This window comes from Aotus nancymaae, unplaced genomic scaffold (genome assembly GCF_030222135.1).
Source record: "Aotus nancymaae isolate 86718 unplaced genomic scaffold, 86718_ANA_hifiasm-v0.15.2.pri h1tg000106l, whole genome shotgun sequence".
Classification (NCBI taxonomy): Eukaryota; Metazoa; Chordata; class Mammalia; order Primates; family Aotidae; genus Aotus; species Aotus nancymaae.
In genome coordinates, this window is record NW_026988521.1 from 4,027,259 (window position 1) to 4,052,285 (window position 25,027).

The 25,027-nt window shown below is 47.3% G+C and overlaps 1 pseudogene; it reads right to left on the reverse strand.

Moving 5' to 3' along the window:
• Positions 1-11,526: 11,526 nt before the first annotated feature.
• On the reverse strand, positions 11,527-14,697 carry LOC135272139 (protein SET-like; annotated as a pseudogene).
• Between the last annotated feature and the right edge of the window lie 10,330 nt (positions 14,698-25,027).

A 25,027-nucleotide genomic window follows, 5' to 3' on the forward strand; every position in this document is an offset into this window, starting at 1 on the left:
CACTTATTTGTGGGAGCTAAAAAATCGAACCATTGAACTCGTGGAGATAGAGAGTAGAATGATGGTTACCAGACACTGGGAAGGGTGGCTGGCGGATGGGAAGGAGAGAAAGGGGATGGGTAACAGGCACAAAAAGGTGGTTAGAATGGATAAGATCTAGCATTTGATTGCACAACGAGGTAACTACAGTCAACGAAAACTTATTGCACACTTAAATATAGCTAAAAGAGCGTACTTGGATTGTGTGTAACACACACAAAGAAAGACAAATGCTTGAGGTGATGGATACCAAAAGAAAAACCAAAAACTCAATCTGGACTCCCCTCGTGGCATCATCCATCATGGACAGCAGTCCTCCCTGCCAGTCTCCAAACGCCTGAACACCAGCCAGCGTCTCTCTCTGTGGCACACTCTGGCTTGTCAACAATTAAAAGCACACTGGGGGCTGGGCACAGTGGCACACACCTGTAATCCAAGCACTTTGGGAGGCCGAGGCAGGCGGATCACGAGGTCAGGAGTTCAAGACCAGACTGGCCAATATGGTGAAACTCCATCTCTACTAAAATATACAAAAATTAGCTGGGTGTGGTGGCTCATGCCTGTAATCCCAGCTACTTGGGGGCTGAGGTAGGAGAATTGCTTGAACCAGGACCCGGGAGGCGGAAGTTGTAGTGAGCCAAGATGGCACCACTGCACTCCAGCCTGGGCTACAGAGTGAGACTCCACCTCAAAAAAAAAAAAGTAACCAAGTTTGCTCCTGTTTAAGTTGACAGAAAGCCAACCCCAGCAGACAATTCCCAGAAGGAAAAGTGCACATGACACACGCATTAATGAAGAGCTGCTCAAACCCACAGGAATCAGAGAAATGCAAAGTCGAGTGCAGGAAATCCCTTTAAGCCCATAAGATTGGTAAAACTTAGAGTGTTGGCGAATGCCAAGTGCTGGCAAGATGGTGGGAAGCAGAGGCTTCCAGGATGGCCGTGGTAGGGAGACTGGGCACGTGCCAGGCTGGGAAGCACTCAGGCTGGGCTTTGTAAGGGGCTGCGAACTTGCAGTCAGGCTGAGGAATGCATGGCTGAGAAAGGCTCTCACTGTGTCTTCCCCAGCAAGGCTTGCACTGGTGTCCATCAACACTGTTTGTGGAAGTGAAGGATGGAGAAGCTCAGAGTCCAGTGGTGGGTGACTGAGTTAGTGACACATTGTGAAGCAGCAGATGGGACTGCGCAGGAGTCACAGTCAGGCTGTTCTCAAACTCCTGACCTCAGGTGATCCACCTGTGTGTGCCCCAGCGTGCACCCGCGTGCCCTCAGCCACATGGAGACAAGTAAAAATAACAGACACCACCACCTTGTACTCCTCAGGATGGCTACTATCAACAAGGTGGAGAATAACAAGTGTCGACAAGGCCATGGAGAAACCGGAACCTTTGCACATTAGTCAAGGTTGACTCAAAGTCAAACGTTCAGTTTCCACCAAAGCCCAGTAACATGCCAAGAGCTGTCTCTCAAACCCCTGAGGTAACACAGTAAAGGCATATTCCTGGCCTTACCGGCTGAAGACACATTGCTTCTGGTGGGTCTTATGGACGGGAATGGAGAAAAAGGCATTGGCACGTCAGTGGCTGCATACCAGGTTCAAGGAGATGTGTTAATTTGCTTAAGCAATGAAACCACATCTGGTACAGCAGCTGCAACTGAGTCACAATTGTGGGAATGTGAAATGGTGCAGCCCCCCGTGGAAAATGGTATGGCTGTTTCTCCAAAAATTAAACATGGAATTAGCATGTGATTCAGCAATGCCACTCCTGGGTCTGTCTCCCAAAGAACTGAATCCAGCATTTCAAAGAGATATTTGTACACTCATGTTCCAACCAGCATTTTTCACACTACCCAAAAGGTAGAAATGGACCAAACCTCCATTGACAGATGAATGGATGAACAGAGTGTGGTCAGTCCATACAACAGAATATCACTCGGCCTTGGAAATAAGGAGATTCTGACACAAGGGACAACATGGATGAACTTTGAGGAAGTCGTGCCAAGTGAAATAAATTGGTCACAAAAAGGTAACAGCTGTAGGGCTCAACTTAAATGAGGTCCCTAGAAGGCTCAAACCCATAGAGACAGAAAGTAGAAAGGTGGTCGGCAGGGGCAGGGAGAGGAGGAAGCAAAGCGTTGGGGTTTAGCGGGAACAGAGTTTCAGTTTGGGAAAATGAAAAGGTCTGGAGGTGGATGGTGGTGACAGCTGCACAACATGACAGCTGCACAACACAACAGTGTGAATGAACTTAATACCACTGAATGATACACTTAGAAATGGTTAAAATGGGCTGGGCGTGATGGCTCACACCTGTAATCCCCGCACTCTGGGAGGTCGAGGCGGGCAGATCACCTGAGGTCAGGAGTTCGAGGCCAGCCTGGCCAACATGGTGAAACCCCCGTCTCTACTAAAAATACAAAACTTAGTTGGGTGTGGTGGTGTGTGCCTGTAATCCCAGCTACTCGGGAGGCTGAGGCAGGAGAATCACTTGAACCCAGGAGGTGGAGGTTGCAGTGAGCAGACATTGTGCCAATGCACTCCAGTCGTCTGGGAGACAGAGAAAGACTCCATCAAAAAAAAAGAAAAAGAAAGAAAAAGAAAAAAGAAATGGTTAAAATGGTCAATTTTAGGTTATATGTATTTTACCATATATATTTTTTTAAACTTGATGACATCGCATGAAACTGAGTGGGATCAAGGCACAGTGGCATTTACAGTGTGAAGCCGCGCTCACTGGAAGCCTCTCTCACCAGAAGCTCCATGCAGTATTCTGCAAGGAGGCGCGCCCATCGTGTGCGTGCATCGAGCCTGCTGAATAGGAAAGCCATCGGCGTGAGGCTGGTAGTGGGGTGTGGGCGTCGTGAGCTGAGCATGGGGAAGGAAAATGAACACATCGGCCCTGCACCCTCATCGCCCACAATAAAGGAAGAACAGAGTCAGGCACATGTCAGATGTGGGGAAGGACAGGAATGACTCAAGGACAGGGCAGACCCACTCCAGGCTGAGCCTCCTGCCCCGAGCAGTCCCTGCAGTCACTTTTTATCAGGATCACGCGTTCACGGCCTTGTCTGGGTTCTCATGAACTTTAGGCCTTCTCAGAAGTCCTACACTTCCTAGCCGGTGCTCAGAACACATACGTGCACAGCAGGCATCTTTTCGCTTGGGCTGCCTGAAACCCCTTTTCGTTTTTTCTGGAAAGAGTGCAGCAGTTCTTCCTAGAGAATCAGGCTGCCCTGACCCCCGCACTTATGGTTCCAATGGGGCTGGCACCTCCATGCAGCAGAAGTAGGCAGGCGACCCCGGCTTGGCCCCACAGAGCATCCCAGCACCCAGTGAGAGATGCTCACAGAAGGGCTGGAACCAAGCCAGTCGTGGTCCAGAGCTCCAGGAGTGCACATTCTGGAATCCTGCCAACAGCACTGGCAGGGGAGGTGCTCTTTCTGCTGAGTCTGAGTCCAAAGGCAGGAGAAGTCCAATAGTTCCACCTTGAAGACAGGCAGAGACACATAATTCTCTCCTCCTCAGCTTTTTATCTATTCGGGCCCCTGATGGACAGGGTGAGGCCCGCCCTCGGCGGGGAGGACGCTCCGCTTGCCTGGGCTGCAGATTCAAATGCTAGTCCCATCCAGAAACAACACCCTCACAAGCACAGAGGCTTGGCCAAATGTCTGGGGACCCCCATGGTCCCATGAAGGTGACACGTAAAATTCACCATCATGTATGGTGAGACCACCAGCCATGGGGCTGGAAAGAAATGTCCCCTGTTGGCGCTCTCTGCCAGAGCCAGCGCCCAGCGCCACCCAGTCCCTAACCTGCCCCGTGCCCTTGCCCCCAGGCCCCAATCCCTTCTGTTTTTCCCAGGCTCCCTGCATTCCTGCACAGACCTCTCAGACCAGTAGGGTCTTTCTCATGGCCGCCACCCAGCAGCTTTGAACAATCCTGCCCTCTGTCTTATTGTTTGTTGGGTAAACGAGCCGGATTTTGAACAAACTCCCTCTTCCTGATTCTCCCCCAGACAACCAACCCAACCAGCCTGGCCTGTTCTGAACCCAGGCAGCTGGCACCCAACAGCGTCAGCCAGGCCCTTCCTCCCAATTGGAGCCTCAGAGGCTGAAGGTCAGGGAGGTTCTGAGAAGCTGACCTCACCCCTCTCCGAAAGCGGCACAGCCTTCCATTCTGTTGCCCCTCTTTCTCCTTGGTGTTTGATATAGAAAAATCACTTAGGGACGGGTGTGGTAGCGCACACCTGTAATCCCAGCACTTTGGGAGGCCAAGGCAGGTGGCTCACCTAAGGTTAGGAGTTTGAGAGCAGCCTGGCCAACATGGTGAAACCCCATCTCTACTAAAAATACAAAAATTAGCCGGGTTCGATGGCAGGTGCCTATAATCCCAGCTATTCCGGAGGCTGAGGCAGGAGAATCGCTTGAACCCGGAAGGTGGAGGTTGCAGTGTGCTGAGATTGCACCATTGCACTCCAGCCTGGGCTACAAAAGTGAAACTCTGTCTCAAAAAAAAAAAAAAAGAAAAAGAAAAATCGCTTAGGAAAGCCACTTGGTCCACCCTCTATGAAGCACGTTTATTCAACACACGTTGGTTGTGCCGGGCACTGGGCCTGGTCCTGGGGATTCAGACATGATCAGTGCAGGATTCCTCTCACAATCTAACTGCAGGGAGACCCCTGCCAGACAAGGCCAGCACCCAAAGTCAACGTCATGGTGGGAGGAAGCGGGTGATGTGTGGAGCCTGGGAGATGAGTTTGTCATCTAGCCTCAGGAACGGGGAGGCAGCGCTTGGTGGACACTGTCCCAGAAGAGCCCCAAGGACTCTCCAGGGTTGGAATTGCCAGGAGAATGGGAACTGCACTCTCAGCAGAGGAAATACCATCAGCAAAGACAGGATACACCAGGGCGGGTGTGGTTCCCCCGAGCATAGAGCACCAGCCATGGAGTGTGGCAAGCTCGAGGAGGAGTCCCAGAGGTGGGGCCAAGCTGACGACCTTCCCTGCCAACCTGAGGCCCCTGAGGTTCACTCTGCAAGAGAAGTGTCCTCATGGGGTAGGTACGAGGCATGGTTAGAAGGGAGGCCCCAAACAGCCCTCCGCTCCTGAGGGCCACAGTCTGGGGCATCCCAGGCTTTCCTGGAATCCACCCCACCCCTGCTGTCTTCTCCATCTTCTCTCAGGCGCTGCCACCATCATTTGGAGAAAAGCCATTAAATGAGCGAGACCAGAAGCTGCATGTATGTTTCCCGCTGTGCCCCGGCTCTGCCCTGGCTGTGCCCCGGCTGACTCTTAGCTAACGCTGGGACCCTAAGGGTGCCTGGAGATGCTCCAGGCTGTTTAGGCGGGGAAGAAGCCACCTTCCCCAGCCACTGGATTCCAAAGGGCCCTGGAGCCACGCGTGAGACAAAGGTGTTGTGTTCCGGCTGCCAGAGTCACTCTCTGTCTCGCCCAGTGATCAGAGAGAACAAAGAGCTGATTGAGGACTCTCATTCCAGTTCCTAAGCTGCTCTCCTATTTATCTTCCTCAAGGTGCAACTGAATGAAGAGGGGGGACGGGGTCCAGCGGGGATAATGCCATGATTACTGAGTCTCTAGATAAATTGCAAAAATGTGCACCATTCATAATCCTGAAAACAGCCTCGCCAGGCACCAAGCCTGAACTCGAGGGTGGCCTGAAAGAGGTGAGCTTTGATTTAAGATCTTCAAGTCTCTTCCATGTTCCTGAATGCTTTTGTGGCTGAAGCCCAGAGAATCATAACCTTAGTGAAATACTAACAATAATGATGTATGAATATTTTGTATTTTTAAATAAATCCTGTCAGAGTCATCTTTCCTGCTGGGGTCAGGATGAAATCCAGGCCTCAAGGTCACCCCAAGTTCCCTGTTGCCCACAGGCAGACTTCCAGCCTCTGTCCAGCATTTGCAATTAGACCCCCAGCATGTATGGATAGAGGCGAGGGATAAGGCTAGACATCCTACAGTGCACAAGACACCCCCAGCCCCCCAAGAAGAATTATCTCCAAATGCCAGTACGGCTGAGGCTGAAAATCCTGAGTATATACATGCTTCATGACTTATGTAATTGTACACTGTTCATGTATTTACTTATTTATTTATTTGAGACAGAGTCTTGCTCTATCACCAAGGCTGGAGTAGAGCGGTGCAGTCTCAGTTCACTGTAACCTCCACCCCATGAGTTCAAGTGATCCTTCTGCCTCAGCCTCCCAAGTAGCTAGGACCACAGGCATGTGCCACCATGCCTGGTTAATTTTTGTATTTTTAGTAGAGACAGGGTTTCGCCATGTTGGCCAGGCTGGTTTCGAACTCCTGACCTCAAGTGATCCACCTCCCTCAGCCTCCCAAAGTGCTAGGATTACAGGCGTGAGCCACTGTGGCAGGCCCTGAATTGCATGCCTAAAATATGAGCAGTTTACTGTACATGAATTATACATCAATAAAATTATAAAATCAATGAAATCTCAGCCCTGCCATTTGCTGGTGGCATGACGTTGGGTAATTCACATCCCCGCTCTTGGCCTGTTTCCACACTGGAAATATGAAGGAGTGGGTGTGGGGATCGCTCCCATGTGAGGCCCCTCGGAATTGGGCCTCACCATATGGTGAGCTTGAGCCTGGACACAGTTTCCCGTTGGAGGCAGTCGAGATCCGGGAAAGTTAAACTGAGATCAAAGGATATCTAAAAGCAACTTTGCTAGACGATAAGGTGATACCTATGTGGTCTGAGAAGACATTGTGTTTATTTTCTGTTTCTGCATTTTATGACTTTGTCTACCCATTTGCTGGGTCCTGTGCTTGTTCTTGTGACTGCTGTTTGCACAGTTAACAGGCTTACTGCCTCTCTGGTGCCTTGCATAGATAGTTAACTTTTTAACTTTAGCTTTCCCCAACCTGATAATGAGACCCGTCTGGATGACTTGATTGTATCAGATTATGTACCTGATTTTACTATTGTGTTATCTGCTGCCTAAGCTTGTATCCCAGGACTTTCTGTTTCCTTTGATGTATGAGATATTGGTGTCTGTTCCTGCAAATGAAGTAGGACGAAGATATATATACTAACTGTGTGCAAAAATAAATTTGTCACTTGAGCAAAAGCTCACTTGACCCTCCGGACCTCTCTGTCTCTCTCTTTTCTTCCAGCACACTCCCCTATTCAGGTTGGAACCCTCTTGCTGGCCAAGAGTCCCCGGCAGACGTGCCGGCCGACCAGGAGCCCAGAAGTGGGTAATAACATTGACTTCCCAGAGATGCTGCGCATTCAGTGAGATGCTGAGATGTGAGCCGAATTCTAGGTAGATAAGAAGAAGATGGCAATGATGTCTACACACACTTCTGGTTCCCCTCTGTGGCTGCTGGAACTGACTTCAGCTGCCAGGTGAAGTGCATGGCAGCACCATCTGTGGAAAAGACATTTAGACTGAATGTAGGTCCTGAGATAGCAGAGGACTGAATAGAAATGGCCCCTGGATTTTGGGTAACAGTGCCAGGCCCGTGGGGCAGGGGAAGAAACACTGGACAGAGGCTGGAAGTCACTTTGCCTGTGGACAACAGAGACCTTGGGGTGACCTTGAGGCCTGGCTTTCAGCCTGACCCCAACAGGAAATATGACTCTGATAGGATTTACTTAAAAATAAAAAATATTCATACATCATTATTATTATTATTTTAAATATATATTTTATTGCGTTTTAGGTTTTGGGGTACATGTGAAGAACACGCAAGATTGATGCATAGGTACATAGGTGGCAATGTGGTTTGCTGCCTTCCTCCTCATCACCTACATCTGGCATTTCTCCCCATGTTATCCCTCCCCAACTCCCCAGCCCCTGCTGTCCCTCCTCTAGTTCCCCCTCACAGACCCCAGTGTGTGATGCTCCCCTCCCTGTGTCCATGTGTTCTCATTGTTCAACACTCGCCTATGAGTAAGAAGATGCGGTGTTTGATTTTCTGTTTCTGTGTCAGTTTGCTGAGAATGATGGTTTCTAGGTTCATCCGTGTCCCTACAAACGACATGAACTCATCCTTTTTATGGCTGCATAGTATTTCATGGTGTATATGTGCCACATTTTCCCTGTCCAGTCTATCATTATTATTATTATCATTATTTTGCCAAGGTTATCATTGGCTGGGCTTCAGCCACAAAATCATCCCTGACTGAGAACTCCTCGTGTCCACCAATGAAGCCACCACCACCATCAAGTGATGAATGACCCCTCGCCCGCAATGTCTCCACTCTCCCTGGTGCTCCCACTTTCCCCAGGCAAAGGTCCATCTGTTTCCCGTCACTGTGGATTCGGCTTACATTCTCTAGGCTTTTATAGAGCTGGAATTGCACAGCAGGTACCTCGGAAAGGGTCTGGGCTTCACTAAGCCGCGTTATTTTGAGGCTGCCTCGGACTGTGTGAGAGTCCGCAACGATGCCTGCGGGGCACCGAGTTGCCTCCAGTGGCGTGGACTTTCAGTGACTGGGTTCGCCTCTGCTGTTTCCGGTTTGTGCCCAGCTGTTTCCGGTTTGTTCCCGGCTGTTTCCGGTTTGGGGCCGTGACAGGCAAAGCCGCTACAGACAGTCATGCCTGAGACCTTCAGTGGACATGAGCTTTCATTCCTCCCGGTGAGTACCTAGCGGTGGAGTGGCTGGACCAGAGGACGGGGATGCGTTTACCTTTTCAGGAAACGGCCATGCCCGTTCTCCAAAGCGGCCCGTAGCTTCTGACTCCTGGGGCCGTTCTCTTGGTTCCCATTCGCTGGCTTCTCAGACCCAGAGACAGCGGGAAGAGGAAAAGGCAGACCAGGGTGGGTGGAATTCCCAGACAAAAGAAAGGCCAGAGAGAGATTGTGGGTCACTTAGAAAATGCCAGGAAAAGGGGGCATGACGGGAGGGTTCCGAGGCTCCACTCACTGCACAGGGGCCCTCACAGACCCCAGCCGGGATGTGGCTGCCCGAGCCAGACCCCCACACCCTACTCCACGCCTCTCACGTTTCACATCCCAGGCAGTAAAATCTCATTCCTGGGAACCCAGGGCTTCCCTCGGCCCCAGGATGGTCACATTCCACAGAAATAGTTTTGATGCCTTAATTCTTTTAAACCAGGAGAGACCCTCCACTAGGATAAAAAAAAAAAAAAAAAAAAGTACGTCTTTTTGGGAAACTTCCTTTTTTTTATTTTAGGTGGAGTCTCACTTTGTCACCCAGGATGGAGTACAGCGGCGTGATCTCCGCTCACTGCAACCTCCACCTGCCGGGTTCAAGCAATTCTCCTCCTCAGCCTCCCGAGTAGCTGGGACTGGAGGTGCGCGCCACCATGCCAGGCTAATTTTTTTTTTTTTTTTTAATTTTTAGTAGAGATGGGGTTTTACCATGCTGGCCAGACTGGTCTCGAACTCCTGACCTCATGATCTGCCCACCTCGGCCTCCCGATGTGCTGGGATTACAGGCATGAGCCACCGGACCCAGCCAGGAAATGTTCTCTTTCACATAGATTTTCACAGGGCTGCTTCCTCTGTGAATTGCTGCAGTGTCAAATTCTATTTAACTTTTGCCTCTTGACTGTACCCACGAATAACACATTTGCATCATAGAAATGAACCCACAGTAAACTTCCAGAAAACCTACTATGCTAATTTATTTGCTCTACATTCGCATGACTTCAGATCTTCACTGCCAGTTCTGCTCACATGGAAGAATTCTGAATCTGCAGGGTGGATCTGGGAGTGCTGGAGAACTGACCCAGAATCTTGAAGAAATTTTTTCCTTTCTTTAAAATCTTTTAATAAAGATTTAAAAAGTGCTCTCATGACATCATATATAATCCTGAATTCTTGCATTAAGATTTCTCTTTCAAAACTAAATATAAACTTTTTTACTAGGTAAACAAATAAATAAGAGTACAAAGACTTTATTTTCTTGTTTCTAGAAGTGTGAGGATTAAATTTTAATCCATAATTTTAATGAGAAACAGATTAGCTCTGCATAATACATGAAGAATTTGTCCTGGGTAGAATATTATTTTAGATCATTATGTTTTTTTACTCAGAGATTTGGTAAACCTTAGTTTCATGGATAGTTGGTGATTTGGAATCATTTGAAAATATAGGCCAGACACGGTAGCTCACACCCATAATCCCGGCACTTTGGGAGGCCAAGATGGGCAGATCACTTGAGGTCAGGAGATCAAGACCAACATGGTAAAACCCCATCTCTACTAAAAATGTAAAAATTTTCCGGGCGTGGTGGCGGGCACCTGTAATCCCAGCTACTTGGGAGGCTGAGACACGAGAATTACTTGAACCTGGGAGGCGGAGGTTGTAGTGAGCCGATATCGTGCCACTGCACTCCAACCTGGGGAACACAGTGAGATTCTGTCTCAAAAAAGAAAAAAAAAGAAAAGAAAATATGGCTATAGAGAGAACATTTCTAGAACCAAGAAACTCTTGTCCCCAAAGGGTAAGAATATGGGTTAAAATGGGAGAATGATTTTTTTCACTGGGTGTCTGACTTCTGATGTTTGGGGCTCTTTTATCATCCATGTAATAATGTCATAGTTTTAAAAGAATTCAAAACAGTATTTGTGGATAATCACCCGTAATTCCCAGTATTAAGAGGCAAATAGTGTTAACTTTTTTTTTGTACACATTTAGTTTTATTGTAACAAAGCAACTTGTACACTTTTAATGTTTAAAACTGAGCATTATCTTTCTTTTCCAGTGAAACAAAAAGAAAATTTAAAAATAAATGGGAACACCATTACAATAGAGAATGTCAATTCCAAATAGATCCTACAGGTTCTGCTGATTCTCCCATTGAGTGGCAGGGCTCAAGTCATTCGGAGAGAATTTTAAAAGTGTCATCTTAAACTGCAAGATGTCTGTCAAATGTCACAATTAAACATGCCAAAGGAAAAGCCATGTTGTCAAAATGCCCACTTAATCCACCCAAACATCTCAGACCCACCCTTTGCTGACCTTCTATAACCCCATTTTTTAAAGTTTTTTTTTCTTTTTTTAAACAAGAGAAAATAGGCAGATACATGTTGGTAAATGCTAACTGTCCATATTCACATAGAGACACAGTGTACTCTCTGAGCCCAATATACAGAGAAAGGAGGAAAAAAGCTAGAATTCTATGCACTGCTGCCCAGGGGCCAATACCCTCCAGCTTCCAGCAGAGCAAAGGGAGCAGGTGTTTATTTTTTTACCACAGAGCTCGGTGGTGTTGATTCCATACAGTTTTGTTCAGAGAGGAAGGGATAAAAATAAATTTCAAACAGAAAGGGGTAGAGACTCTTTTCCCATTGTATCCTGCTCAAGATATTTCCCCCCAAATAAGTTGAGAACCATGGTGTAGAGAAAAGAGACCTCAAAAACAGGGTGACTGAACACAAGAGGGGGAAAAAAAAGACTGCAACTTGCTCCCAGGGACTGGAGAAAGTTTTAGAAAAGGAAGGTTGGAATCTGTCAGTGTTGTATTAGTCATCTTGTCCTTCATCCTCTCCTTCCTCCCCTTCATCATCATCTGCATCTTCCTCACCTTCATCCTCATCCCCTTCTTCATCAATATCTTCTAATCCTTCTCCTCCTCCTCATCACCTTCTTCTCCTTCTCCTTCTTCATCATCCATATGGGGAACCAAGTAGTACTGTAATGGGTTGGGCCAAATATCACCTTTGATGACCGCTCCTAATGCATCAGCACCTGCATCAGAATGGTCAGTAAACCAGGTAAAGAAGCTCTCTGGTTCTTCATGCTGCCTCTTCCTGCTGGCTTTATTCTGCGTTTGACTTGAACGTTTCGTCAGATGCTTCCAGATTTCCATTTGATTTCGGGGAATTTGAAGGTGGATCACCACTGTCATTCACATGAAATTCTTTGGAGAGAACTCTATTTTCAATGTAAGGATTTTCATCACAATAGAAATCTATTCTGTGACCTGATTTAATATCTTCAAATTCTGTCACTTCAACTCTGGTCAAATAATGTAGTGCCTCTTCGTCCTCCTCCCCAAGCAGTGCAGACACTTGTGGATGGTTGACAAATGTTGTTACCCGAAAATTTGGGATTTTGGCGATCAATTCTGACCTCTTCTAAAAAAATGGTTGGTGGAATTTGTTACATTTCTGTTCTACTTTCAAATTTTCCTCACTGGCTTGTTCATTAACTCTGTCTATTTCATTTTATACTTCATCAGTGTGTTCAACTGCTTCTTGCTGAGCAGGAGGTGGTCGTGGTTTCTTCTTTTGAGTCAGGAGTAGAGACCAGCGTTTGGGGGGCCATGCTGCTGGGGAAGTCCCAAGAACCAGAGCACAAGTCTTCTTGCTTATCTGGAAGCAGGCAGAACACTAGTGTTAACTTTTGAATACATATTTTCACAGGCAAGGTTTTTTTGTGCATGTACACATGTATGTATGCATACATGTCAAGTTTTGAATAAATGTAAAATAGCAAAAATATTTTTGAACTAACCACTTTTCAATCTACAACATATTGGAGACATCTTTCTGCTTTAGCAACACACAGGCGTAACTGGGAGATGTGGTGAGTTGGGTTCTGGCCCAATGCAATAAAGCAAGTATTGCAATAACGCAAATCACACGAGTTTTTTGGTTCTCCGTCGCCTATAAAAGTTATATTTATGGCCAGGCAGGGTAGCTCACACCTGCAATTCCAGCACTTTGAGAGGCAGAAGCAGAAGGATCACTTGAGGTCAAGAGTTTGAGACCAACCTGGCCAACTTCTCTACTAAAAATACAAAAATTAGCCAGGCATTGTGGTGGGGGCCCAGCTACTTGGGAGGCTGAGGCAGGAGAATCACTTGAACCCAAGAGGCGGAGGTTGCAGTGAGCCGAGATCATGCCACTGTGCCCCAGCCTGGGTGACACAGTGAGACTGTCACAAAAAAAAGTTATATGTACATTATAATATAGTCTATTAAGTGTGCAATAGCAGTATGTTTTTTTAAAAGTACATAGCTTAACTAAAAATACATTATCACTTTAAAAAAAAAAAAAGCTAACGATCATCTCAGCCTTCACCAAGTTGGAATTTTTTGCTAGTGGACGGTCTTGCCTCGATGTTGATGGCTGCTGACTGATCATGGTGGTGGTTGCTGAAGGCTGGGGTGGCTGTGGTAATTTCTTAAAATAAGACAACAATGAAGTTTACTGCATCAATTGATTCTTCTTTTCATGAAAGACTTTTCTGTAGCTTACGATGCTGTATGATAGCATTGTACCCACAAGTAGAACTTTCAAAATTGGAGTCAATCCTCTCAAACTCTGTCACTGATTAAGCAACTATGTTTATGGAATATTATAAAACCTTTGCTGTCATTTCAACAATGTTTGCAGCATCTTCACCAGGAGTAGATTACATCTCAAGAAACTGCTTTCGTTGTTCATCCATAAGAAGCAATTCCTCATCTGTTTAAGTTTTCTCATGAGATTGCAGCAATTCAGTCCCATCTTTAGGTTCACTTCTAATTCTAGTTCTCTTGCTATTTCCACTACATCTTCAGTCGCTTCCTCCATGGGAGCCTTGAACCCCTCAAAGTCATCTATGAGGATTGGAATCAACTTCTTCCCAACTCCTATTGTTGATAATGTTTCATATTTTGACTTCCTCCCATGAATCATAAATTTTTTACTGGAATTTAGAATGGTGAATTCTTTCCAGAAGGTTTTCAATTGACTTTGCTCAGATCCATCATAGAAATAACTATCTCTGGCAGCAATAGCCTTGCAAGATGTATTTCTTAAAAAACAAGACTTGAAAGTACAAATGGCTCTTTGATCTATAGGTTGCAGGTAGATGTCGTGTTAGCAGGTATGAAAACAACATTAATCTCCTTGTACATTTCCATCAGAGTTCTTGGGTGACCAGGTGTACTCTTAATGAGCAGTCATATTTGTAAAAGAAACTTGTTTTCTGAGCAGCAGTTCTCAATAGTGAACTTAAAATATTCAGTAGGTCGGGCATGGTGGTGGCTCATGCCTGTGATCCCAGCACTTTGGGAGGCTGAGGTGGGCAGGTCACTTGGGCTCAGAAGTTCAAGACCAGCCTGGGCAACATGGCAAAACCCCCTTCTACAAAAATTAGCTGGGCGTGGTGGTACACACCTGTAGTCCCAGCTATTGGGGATGCTGAGGTGGGAGGATCACCTGAGCTTTGGAGGTGGAGGCCGCAGTGAGCTATGATTGCACCACTGCACTCCAGCCTGGGTGACAGACTGAGGCTCTGTCTCAAAACAAAAACAAACAAAGCAAAACAAAAAGCTCAATAAACGATGCTGTTAACAGTAAACAGATGTGCTGTCATCCGGGCTTTGCTGTTCCGTTTGTAGAGCACAGGCAGAGTAGATTTAGCATTTTTCTTAAGGGCCCTAGGATTTTCACAATGGCAGATGAGCACTGGCTTCAACCTAAAGTCAACAGCTCGAGTCAGCCTGTTCTTTGAAGCAGGCGTTGGCTTTTCTTCTAGCTGTGAAAGTCCTAGATGGCATGCTTTTCTGGGAAAACTGTTTTGTCTACATGGAAAACCTGTTGTGTAGTGTAGCCACCTTCATCGATGGTCTCAGCCGGATCTTCTGGAGAACTTGCTGCAGCTTCTCCGTCGGCACTTGCTGCTTCACCTCGCACGTTCATGTTATGGAGATGGCTTCTTTCCTTAAATCTCGTCAACCAGCCTCTGCCAGTTTCCACCTTTTTTCCTGCAGCCTCCTCACCTCTGCATTTTCATAGAGTTAGGGTCTTGCTCTAGGTCAGGATTTGGCGTAAGGGAATGTCGTGGCTGGTTTGATCTCCTATGCAGCACTCAGACTTTCTCCATATCAGCACTAAGGCTGTTTTGACTTCTCCTTTGTGTCTTTACTGCAGGAGCACTCTAATTTCCTGCAAGATCTTTTCCTTTGCATTCACAGCTTGACTTATTGGTTAGCACAAGAGGCCTAGCTGTCAGCCCCTCTCAACCTGCCTTCCTCACTCCTTCATTATTTCTAGCTTTTGATTTAAAGTGGGAGGCATGTGACTCTTCCTTTCACTTGACACCTGGAGGCCATTGTAGGGTTATTAATTGGCCTGATTTCAATATTTATGTGTCTCGGGGAATGGGGAGGCCTGAGAAGAAGGAGATGGGAATGGCTGGTTGGTGGACTGGTCAGAACACACTCAGAATTTATTAATTGGTTGACAGTGCCTCAAAACAATGACAACAGTAACAGCAAAGATTACTGATCACAGATCACCATTATAGAGCTATTCCCAGCAAAAAAGTTGGAAATATTGCAAGATTTACCAAAACGTGTCACAGAGACATGAATCAAGCTCATATTGTTGGGAAAATGCCACTGATTCACTTGCTTGATACACGGTTGCCACAAACCTTCAATTTGCAAAAAATGCAATAAAGTGAAGCTAAATAAAATGTGTAGCTGTCTCTTCTTTAATGCTGAAGCTGAATATAGTTGGCAGAATATCTGTGATCAGGGAAAGTCCTTTTCTTATTCTAAGGGTATCAGTCAGCTTTGCAGTGGTAGCAAATAACCACAAAACCTTAACATTTTCTGATAACAAGCATGTATGTCTTACATGACTCAATGGGCTTCGCTGGGCTGGGGTCCAGGATGTGTTCAGAGGAGTTGCTCACAAGACCCCTCCATGAGTCTCTCATTCTGAGACTGAGGATGAAGGAGCAGCTGTCTCTGGGGTCTGTTCTGCTCAGGGTGGAAATCAGGAGTAAGTGAGGGCTGGTTGGCACCTGCACTGGGTTCCTCACCACCGGGTCAGCATGGTCAGTCCTATCCAGATTCTATTGACCAAAGCAACTCGTATAATCAGTGTTGGAAACAGACGCTCGGTGCCACAAATAAAAATGAGCACTGAGACAAAGGATCTTTCAGCAACACAAGTTTTACTTCCTGGACTGCAGGAAGCCTGGACGGCAGGAAGGGTATCCTCTCTAGCCATCTTGCCATGAGAGTACAGTGAACAAAGGGATACACACAGATTTATCCCTCACACATTTGGAGTCATCCTTACTGCTGTGTCTGATCTCCGTTGGCTGGAGCCAGATGTCACAATCTAACCTAAAACTCAATTGGCTAATAACTTAAAACTCTCAACAGGTAAAAGGAATGGAGAGCTGGGACATGCCTGTGAGCACGTCCAGCACAGATATCTTGGTGAAAGTACAAGGACACAGAGTGTACTGCATGCCTGTAAGCACAGCGTGTCTAACAGCTACATAGGATAGGGCTTCACAAAGTTATTAGCACACTTATTCTTTAACAAGAGAGGAAACTTTAAAAAGGAACTTTTCTACTTCCCACAACTGGCCAAGCCAACATCCATGCGGTGAGGGAGTAACCTTCACCTGTGGTGGAGTAGGCAGGGTGGGATGGGGGGGTACAGTCGCTATTTGCCGAACAATAATGCACTCAGGTGCACTGCATGAAAAGAAATGAAAAGAGAACTTGGGATTCTGCTGAATGAGTAACAGGGGCTTTAGAAACCAAGTTGGAACTAGGATTTTGTACCTGCTACAGTCATTCTTCAAATCTTGCACCATTTTGGTTTTTGGCCTTGAATTGCTGTGAATGTTAGCAAGTAGAATGTAATTTATACCAGGAATAATGACAATGTGACAGCTGTGAATAGCTCACCATTCAGAGCACTTTTTCTGAGCATTCCATTTAAATTATCTCATTTAATTCTCACCATATCTGATGAGATATTTATCATCATGATCCCCATTTCAAAGATGAGAAAACAGAGGCTCAGGAGATTAAGTTACTTGTCCAGAGTCCCACTCTAGTGGGTGACAGTCAGGACTCAAATTCAGTTCTGTTTGACTCCAAGCCCAAGCATTTCAACACTATAGAGTCTAACGCTAGTATTTGAGAGGGGTGTGTGTGTCTGTCTGTCTTTAATATCCTCCTTTTTCTTGATATAGGAGGGAAGTTGGCTGCGTCCTCTTAGGGAGGGGACATTACCTGCATAGGTATAATCCCTCCAATGGTGGGACCCACTGGTGAAGGCCCCAGTCCCAGGAAAGCTGATCCTGCATTTCTATATAAAGTGTGCCCTTGCTGGGCATGGTGGTTCACGCCTGTAATCCCAGCACTTTGGGAGGCCTAGGCAGGCAGATCACAAGGTCAGAAATTCGAGACCAGCCTGGCCAACATGGTAAAACCCTGTCTCTACTGAAAATACAAAAATCAGCTGGGTGTGGGAGCAGGCATCTGTAGCCCCAGCTACTCAGGAGGCTGAAGCAGGGGAATTGCTTGAACCCTGGAGGTGGAGGTTGCAGTGAGCAGAGATTTCACCACTGCACTCCAGCCTGGGCAACAGCAAGACTCCGCCTCAAAAATAATTAATTAATTAATTAATAATAAATAAATAATGAATGACAAACATGGCCTCGTGGTTAGCGCTGCTGGGGCCAATCAATCCCAGCTCTGCTTCTCCTTCCCTTCCTGAACACAGAAGGAATATGACATTTTCCTGTCCTTTTGAGTTAGGCCTGGCTGGTAGCTTTCCTTGTCCTATGGAGTGTGAGTGGCAGGGGGTGTGCCGCTTCCAGGAGGGGGGCATGTAAGAGCTGGTGGGTGAGTCTCATTGCCCCGTCTTCCTTTGTGGTGACAATTCTGGAGGTGCACTGAGGACAGCTGCTCGGAGGTTGCCTGCCCACAGTGAACAGAAAATGATGTGAGTGAGAAATCAACTGTTGCTGTGTTGAGTAAACCACCCGGAGTGGGGGGGATGCTTGTTACCACAGCATAACTCGGCCCATACTGGCTGAGACAGGTCTCCTCCGGCTGCCTGCAGCACTGCTCCCCTCTCCTCTTCTGAGGGTTTGCTCTTCAGTTAGCCTGCAACATTCTTCACTCTGATCTACAACTGGCCTCGCTCCTGGCTAAGAGCCCAGGCAGGCTCCTTTGCTGGTGTGGGATGGGGATTGTGAAAAGCACAGCAGAACTCCTGAGGACCCTGCTATCCCCAGCTAGGCCAACAGCAGCCCACAGGCCATCAGACCCTGCAGACAGGTCCTTTTGTGCAGTTAACAGGTTTCAAACTCATATCTTCAGCGGAGCATTAGAGTTTGGGTAACAGTGCCCAAGGCCTTGGCAGGCACCCAGGCCCTGCCTATCAAGCCACTGCAATTTAACGAGCTCCCCGCCTTCCTTGCCTAATTATCATCAGCATTTTATTACAATTTGCTTTGTAGACTGTTTTACAGATACTTTAGTAGTTATTAATCCCAAGACGTAGAGAGAGGGGTAAGGTTCAAACTAAGGCCACCAGAGTGCTGGAAAGAAGCCTCCGGAAGAAGTCAGAGTTCCCAGTGGAAATATCTTCCGTCCTGACCTCATGTTGCCACCGTGAGATGCACACATGGCTCCTCTGCATCACAACAGGACCCAACTCGAGAGGGAGCATTCATTCTCGCTAACACTTGGTAAGAAGCTTCTGAAGCCCCACAAAAGGCCTGACCCACCTAGTTGCTTTCATTTTCATCTTCTACCCCACCTCCTTCAGGTTAATTTGCTTTTTTGGGGGGTGGGCAGAGTCTCACTCTGTCACCCAGGCTGGAGTGCAGTGGCCCAATCTCAGCTTACTGCAACCTCCACCTCCCGGATTCAAGCAATTCTCTGCCTCAGCCTCCCAAGTAGCTGAGATTACAGGTGCCTGCCACCACACCCAGCTAATTTTTGTATTTTTAGTTGAGATGGGGGTTTCACCGTCTTGGCCAGGCTGGTCTTAAACTCCTGACCTCGTGATCCACCCTCCTCAGCTTCCCAAAGTGCTGGGATTACAGGTGTGAGCCATTACATCCAGCCTAATTTGCTATTTTTAAGAACACATGTGGCTGGGCACCATGGCTCACACCTGTAATCCCAAGACTTTGAGAGACCAAGGTGGGCAGATCGCTTGAGGTCAGGAGTTCATGACCAGCCTGGCCAACATGGCAAAACCCCATCTCTACTAAAAATACAAAAATTAGGTGTGGTGGCATATGCCTGTAATCCCAGCTATGCGGGAGGCTGAGGCAGGAGAACTGCTTGAAACTGGGAGGTGGAGGGTGCAGATCATGCCACAGTACTCCAGCCTGGGTGACACTTAAATGCCCTCTCAAAATAAAAGAACACATGTGACAACAGAAACTCACCTTCACAGAAGCCTATGAAGCAATCCAAGCTCTCATTACAGGATTAAAAATAAAACCAACAATCAAGAAGTTCAGGTATGCAAGTAATCTATATTTAGCTGTTATTAAAATGATCAGTTGCCTGTTCCACAGCTGTCTCTGTGTCTGCCCCAGCTTTACGGAGGCCCCATTCTTCTTCCCTTGGGACTCTTTGCAGCATCTCTGGGTCTGCAAGTCTGCGTAGCCCTTGCACTAAAAGACTCTCAGGAAATACATGGAGAGGAGCCGGGGACAAACCATTCCATAAAAGGCCCTGGTGATAATTCTCTGCAATGTGTGTTCCTAATTAAGTTATTATTGGGCCAATTAACCGTTAATGCCAGGGCCTAGCACACAAAGGGCTTCTTTAATAAGAGTGTTAGTCACTGCTAACTAAGGAGGGTTAGGAGGCTGACTGTGTTTTCCAAGAGTTAAGCTGAAACTGCTCTTGTTCCTTCATTCACCCCTGCAGGCAACACAGGGATCCCCACTGAGACCTCCATGCCAGTCACCCGTCACCGGTCATGTTTCACCTCGGCCTGAGCCCTTCCCATGGGCCACGTGGGCTCCCTGTGAGAACCCAGTGCGTTCCTACAGATGCCTGACGGGCGGCACCTAAGGGGTGTGCCCAGGCGCCCCACTGGGCGGGAAACACCTCCATAGAGGCACTGCCTCAAACTTTTGATCTTTTGTTCAGCACATAGTAAGTTGAACTGTCGCTACAACTGTGGGCATAGTAAAGGCACTGTCTTCAAGACAGAATTTTGGTTGAAACAGGCCTTGCCACCTGCAGAAAAGCAGGTGCAGCTTGCTGTGCGTACAAAGGCTGTGAACAGAGGGGCCGTGGAGCAGGCACCCGAGGGTGGCCACGGGAGCCGGGAGAGGGGGTACGGCAGGGCAGACGGCAGTTTCCAGCTGTAGAGATGTAGGAAGTGCCAGAGTTCTTACTCTTGTTCTCAGACGTGGGAAGTAGAAAAGTTCCTTTTTAAAGTTTCCTTTCTTGTTAAAGAATAAGTGTACTAATAACTTTGTGAAGCCCTATCCTATGTAGCTCTTAGACATGCCATGCTTACAGGCACGTAGTACATTCTGTGTCCTTGTACTTTAACCAAGGTATCTGTGCTGGACGTGCTCACAGGCATGTCCCAGCACTCCATTGCTTTTACCTGTTTGGAAAATTTTTAAGTTGTAGCCAATCAGGTTTTAGTTTAGATTGTGACGTCTGGCTCCAGCCAATGGAGATCAGACACAGCAGTAAGGACAACCCCACATGTGTGAGGGATAAATTTGTGTGTTTTCCTTTGTTCATTGTATTCTTATGGCAAGATGGCTAGTGAGAGTACCCTTCCTGCAGCCCAGGAAGTAAAACTTGCATTGCTGAAAGATCCTTTGTCTCAGTGCTGATTTTTCTTTGAGATACCGAGCATCTACTTCCAACATCAGATTTCTGAAATTCCTTTAGAATGAGTCTTAAATGCCTTAACCTCTCTGTACAACCACCCATAACTCTTGACTCTGAAAGCATACCCGAATGTAACGCAGCTCGGGCTACTGACCTTGTGGCATTGCCAATTCTTTGTATTGAACCTGGATCATCACTTAAAAGTTCCATTGACGTTACTTTTGTGAACAGGACCTGTGCAAAGTCTAATCCAACCTCCAAGCACCATTTTTCTCAGTGATCTTGATGGCGGCCTTAATGCCACCTCCAGCCTTCTATTTTCAGATGCAATATCTTCAATTCTCTCAACCAGTCATGATAACAGCAATAGCTGACATTTGCTGAGCATATATTACATGGCAGGCTCTGTGCCAAGCCTTGCTCTATGCAAAATTTCATTTATCCTCATTTCATAAAACCCAATGAAGACACACTATTGGTGTCCTTATTATTATTATTATTGATATGGAGTCTCTCTCTGTCACCCAGGCTGGAGCACAGTGGCACAGTCTCGGCTCACTGCAACCTCTGCCTCCTGGGCTCAAGTGATTCTCCTGACTCAGCCTCCCGAGTAACTGGAATTACAGGTATGCTCCACCATGCCTGGCTAATTTTTGTATTTTTAGTAGAGATAGGGTTTCCCCATGTTGGCCAGGCTGGTCTTGAACTCCTGACCTCAACTGATCCAACCCTCTTGGCCTCACAAAGTGCTGGGATTATAGGTGTGAGCCACCACGCCCAGCCTGTTGTCCCTGTTTAACAAGGAATCTGGGGCTCAGCATGCCCAGGTAAGCTCCTCAGCATCATAGAGCTGGTACAATTGGCAGAGAGAGGACCAGGGCTCCAGGGCTCCACGTGCCATGTCCCCATGCAGTCAGGGCCAGCTCCCAGTTTTCCTCCACCCACCGCCAACCAGCCTTTCCATGAGGCCGTTCCCATTCTCAGTGTTCCAAACATGTGAAAGGGTGAGATGAATTTTTCTGCTGGCCTGTCTTGCCACAGACACAAGGAAAACACGATGTTCTGTTTGTTCTGTGGACAGTGTGAGGGTGGGGTGGTGTTAAAGTCCAAAAAGTCACAGGGGCACAACTCACATCCACCGAAGTTGTCCGGAGCACAAATCACAGGGATTCTGGAATCAAGGAAGCCTGGTTCAGCTTCCTCCCCCTCCTCCTCCCCCTCCTCCTTGTTCTCCTCCTCCTCCCAAAGCTCGGGCTTGGATCCACTCCCACCTTGCAGATGCAGCTGGGATAGAACTGGGTGTGGAGAGAGGGGTATGGACTGACAAGGGGGATGTCTTTCTCCCCATATACGACAATGCTTTCACTTTTTATTTTTAGGGTCTGTTGTGACAAAAATTGGTTAACCTATTAAAATCATGGCTGTTATTTTAATAATAAGAATGTAACTATTAGTTAATAATAAATTGATAATGTAATTATAATAATAGTGCAGTGAGAATAGACATGGGAAAGCCTGACTCTCCTGCATCCTAGTTGCAGCCCTGGAGCATTTCCAACATCTGCACTTTCTCCAGAGACATCTGGTGGAAGTTGGGATGCTGTGGTGGGATAATGAAGGAGACGCCTGGTGATGCAGCTGTACCCTCTCATGCAGCCCCCGCCAGCCTCTTGTTATATGTAAATTTTCAGTGCCACAAAAGAAGTAGCACTTGAATATAAATTTTCTCAGCAAGGCAATTTACTTCTATAGACGGGTGCATCTCAGAGATGGAGCAATGGTGAGCCCACACCTGGACAAGGGAGGGGAAGGGCTTCTCATTCCTGATTCAGGCAGCCCCTGCTGCTGTGTCATTCCCCTATTGGTTAGGGTTGGACCGCACAGTCTAAATGAATTCCTATTGGCTATTTTAAAGAGAGCAGGGGTATCAGCCAGGATGGTGGGGTGGGTAGTTTGGCGGAAAGGTTATGGAACAGGTCAGAGCAGGTGACCAGGGGAACAGATGTGAACTACTGATTAGAACTGGCGGGAAAGTGTTTGCTGAAACTAGAAGCAAGGGATGCAGAGAACCAGGAAGTTAAACTTTAAAATGGAGAACTGAAGAACAAGAGAGCCGAACATACTGACATACTGATTCTTTGAAGATAAACTTGGAGTTCACTATATCTAACACTCTGAACTTCCATTGCCATAGAAACAGCTGATGGCTGGTTCCCATCTCACTTTATTAGAGGGGTTTGACACAGGAAGAGCCAGGAGCTGAGGGAGCTGTGCAGGAGGCCTTTCCCAGGGCACAGCTCCACGAGGTGCATGAGCTCATTCTGAGGGGAGCCCAGACCACCCAGAGAACAACAGAGCAGTAGGCAGACCACCAGGTGATGCCAGGGACCAGGCAGAGGGGGAAGAGTTGACAGTGGTTTGCAAACAACTCCAACCTGGGAGATGCTGGGAGTCAGGACTGTATGGCTGCCAAGCTGGGGATTCCCACTCTGCCTGACTCCCCAATCCTGTGAGCTTTGCACTGGCCCTGGTTTATCTATTAGAGCAGGCCTCTAGGGAGGGGCCTACCCTGGGTGGTGGGGTGGGTAGTTATGGGCCCCAGCAGGAGACAGTTTCTGGGGGGAAGAGTAGAGGCTGTGGCCAAGCTTAGAGGAGGAGGGAGTGGGACCTGGGGTTCTGGGGGTCCCTGCTGACTCCTGCCATAGGTCCCCCAAACCCAGCCCCAGCCAGAGGGGGAGAGATGGGCTGAATAGAGGCAGCACCCTGCTTTGTTGTAACGTAGTAAATCTTGATCTAAACCCTGTAGTTATGTACGCTGTATCGTGCACTCCAAAGAAATGAACGGTAATTGTCTTCAACAAAATGATCCCCTTGGTACACTTTGTATTTGGCCTCAGGGTAGATTCCTCTAAGGAATGAGATGCTTACAAGGCTTTGGGTCTCTTGTCAAAAAAAAAAAAGTCAAATAATTTACCATTTGCCATTTTCTTTTGACTTTTATATTACCTATTCCATCTAGAATTAAGTTCCTTAACTGTGACCAGGGAAGGGCATAGGGAGGCCTTTTGAAGAGTTGGAAACTTACCAAATGGCTCCATATCCTTCCCAGACAGCAGCAGTAGACCTGATTCATTGCTTTATCGATCATTTACTTAAAAATCGTCCCAGATTACCTTCAGAGAAGTGAACACATGGAAGTTGATTTTTTTTTCTTTTTTTTCAAGACAGAGCCTTGTTCTCTCACCCAGGCCAGAGTGCAGCAGAATGATCTTGGCTCACTACAACCTCTGCCTCCTGGGTTCAAGCCATTCTCATGCCTCAGCCTCCCAAGTAGCTGGGATTACAGGCGCATGTCACTATGGCTGGCTCATGTTTTTGTATTTTTAGTAGAGATGAGGTTTCACCACATTGGCCAGGTGGCTGGTCTCTGACTCCTGACCTCAAGTGATCTGCCCACCTCCATCTCCCAAAGTGCTGAGATTACAGGCATAAGCCACAATGCCTGACCAAAGTTGATTCTTCTAACGAAAATAAACTTTGGACCTTGAGATAAATTCAATCACTGTGTCCCCGAGAGGTTTTTCACAGAGGGCATCGTAGTGGTGTGCATTTGGCCAGATGCACGTGGTGCAGTATCTGGCAGGGCCTGGCATGTCCAGGAAGCAGGCAGCCTGCACTTCCTTTCTGTGCTGGATTCTGAGCCCAGTGGCCCGTGTGTGTGTAACTTGACCCAGGAGCAGTTCTGCCATGTTTCCTACATGGAACTGGTTTGGAAACCAGACCTGAGTCCCAACCTTTACTGCTCCACTCTGCAAACATGAAGGGTTGATGGGCTCAGGAACAACAAGCCAGGTAAAATACAACCCCTCCCCCAGAACAGGAGCAAGTGCAGCTGAGTACAGGATACTGGGGAACCAGCCCTACCCTGGGCAGGGCAACAGTGGAGCCAGGAGAACTGGGAAGTTCTATGAAGGGAGTGGGCATGTAAGCCAGTCTTGAGAGGGGATGAAGTAGGACCAGGGTGAGAAGGTAAACACCTCTGAGGGCCGTTTACCCAGAGGAGGGGTTTGCATCTGATGTGATGTTATATGTAAATTTTCGGTGCCTCAAAAGAAGTAGCACTCAAATATAAATTTTCTCAGCAAGGCAATTTACTTCTATAGAAGGGTGCATCTCACAGATGGAGCAATAGTGAGCCCACACCTGGACAAGGGAGGGGAAGGGCTTCTCATTCCTGATGCAGGTAGCCCCTGCTGCTGTATGGTTCCCCTACTGGCTAGGGTTGGCCCACACAGTCTAAACAAATTCCTGTTGGCTCTTTTAAAGAGAGTAGGGGTATGAGCCGGAGTGGCAGGGTAGGTAGTTTGGCAGGAAGACGGTTATGGAAC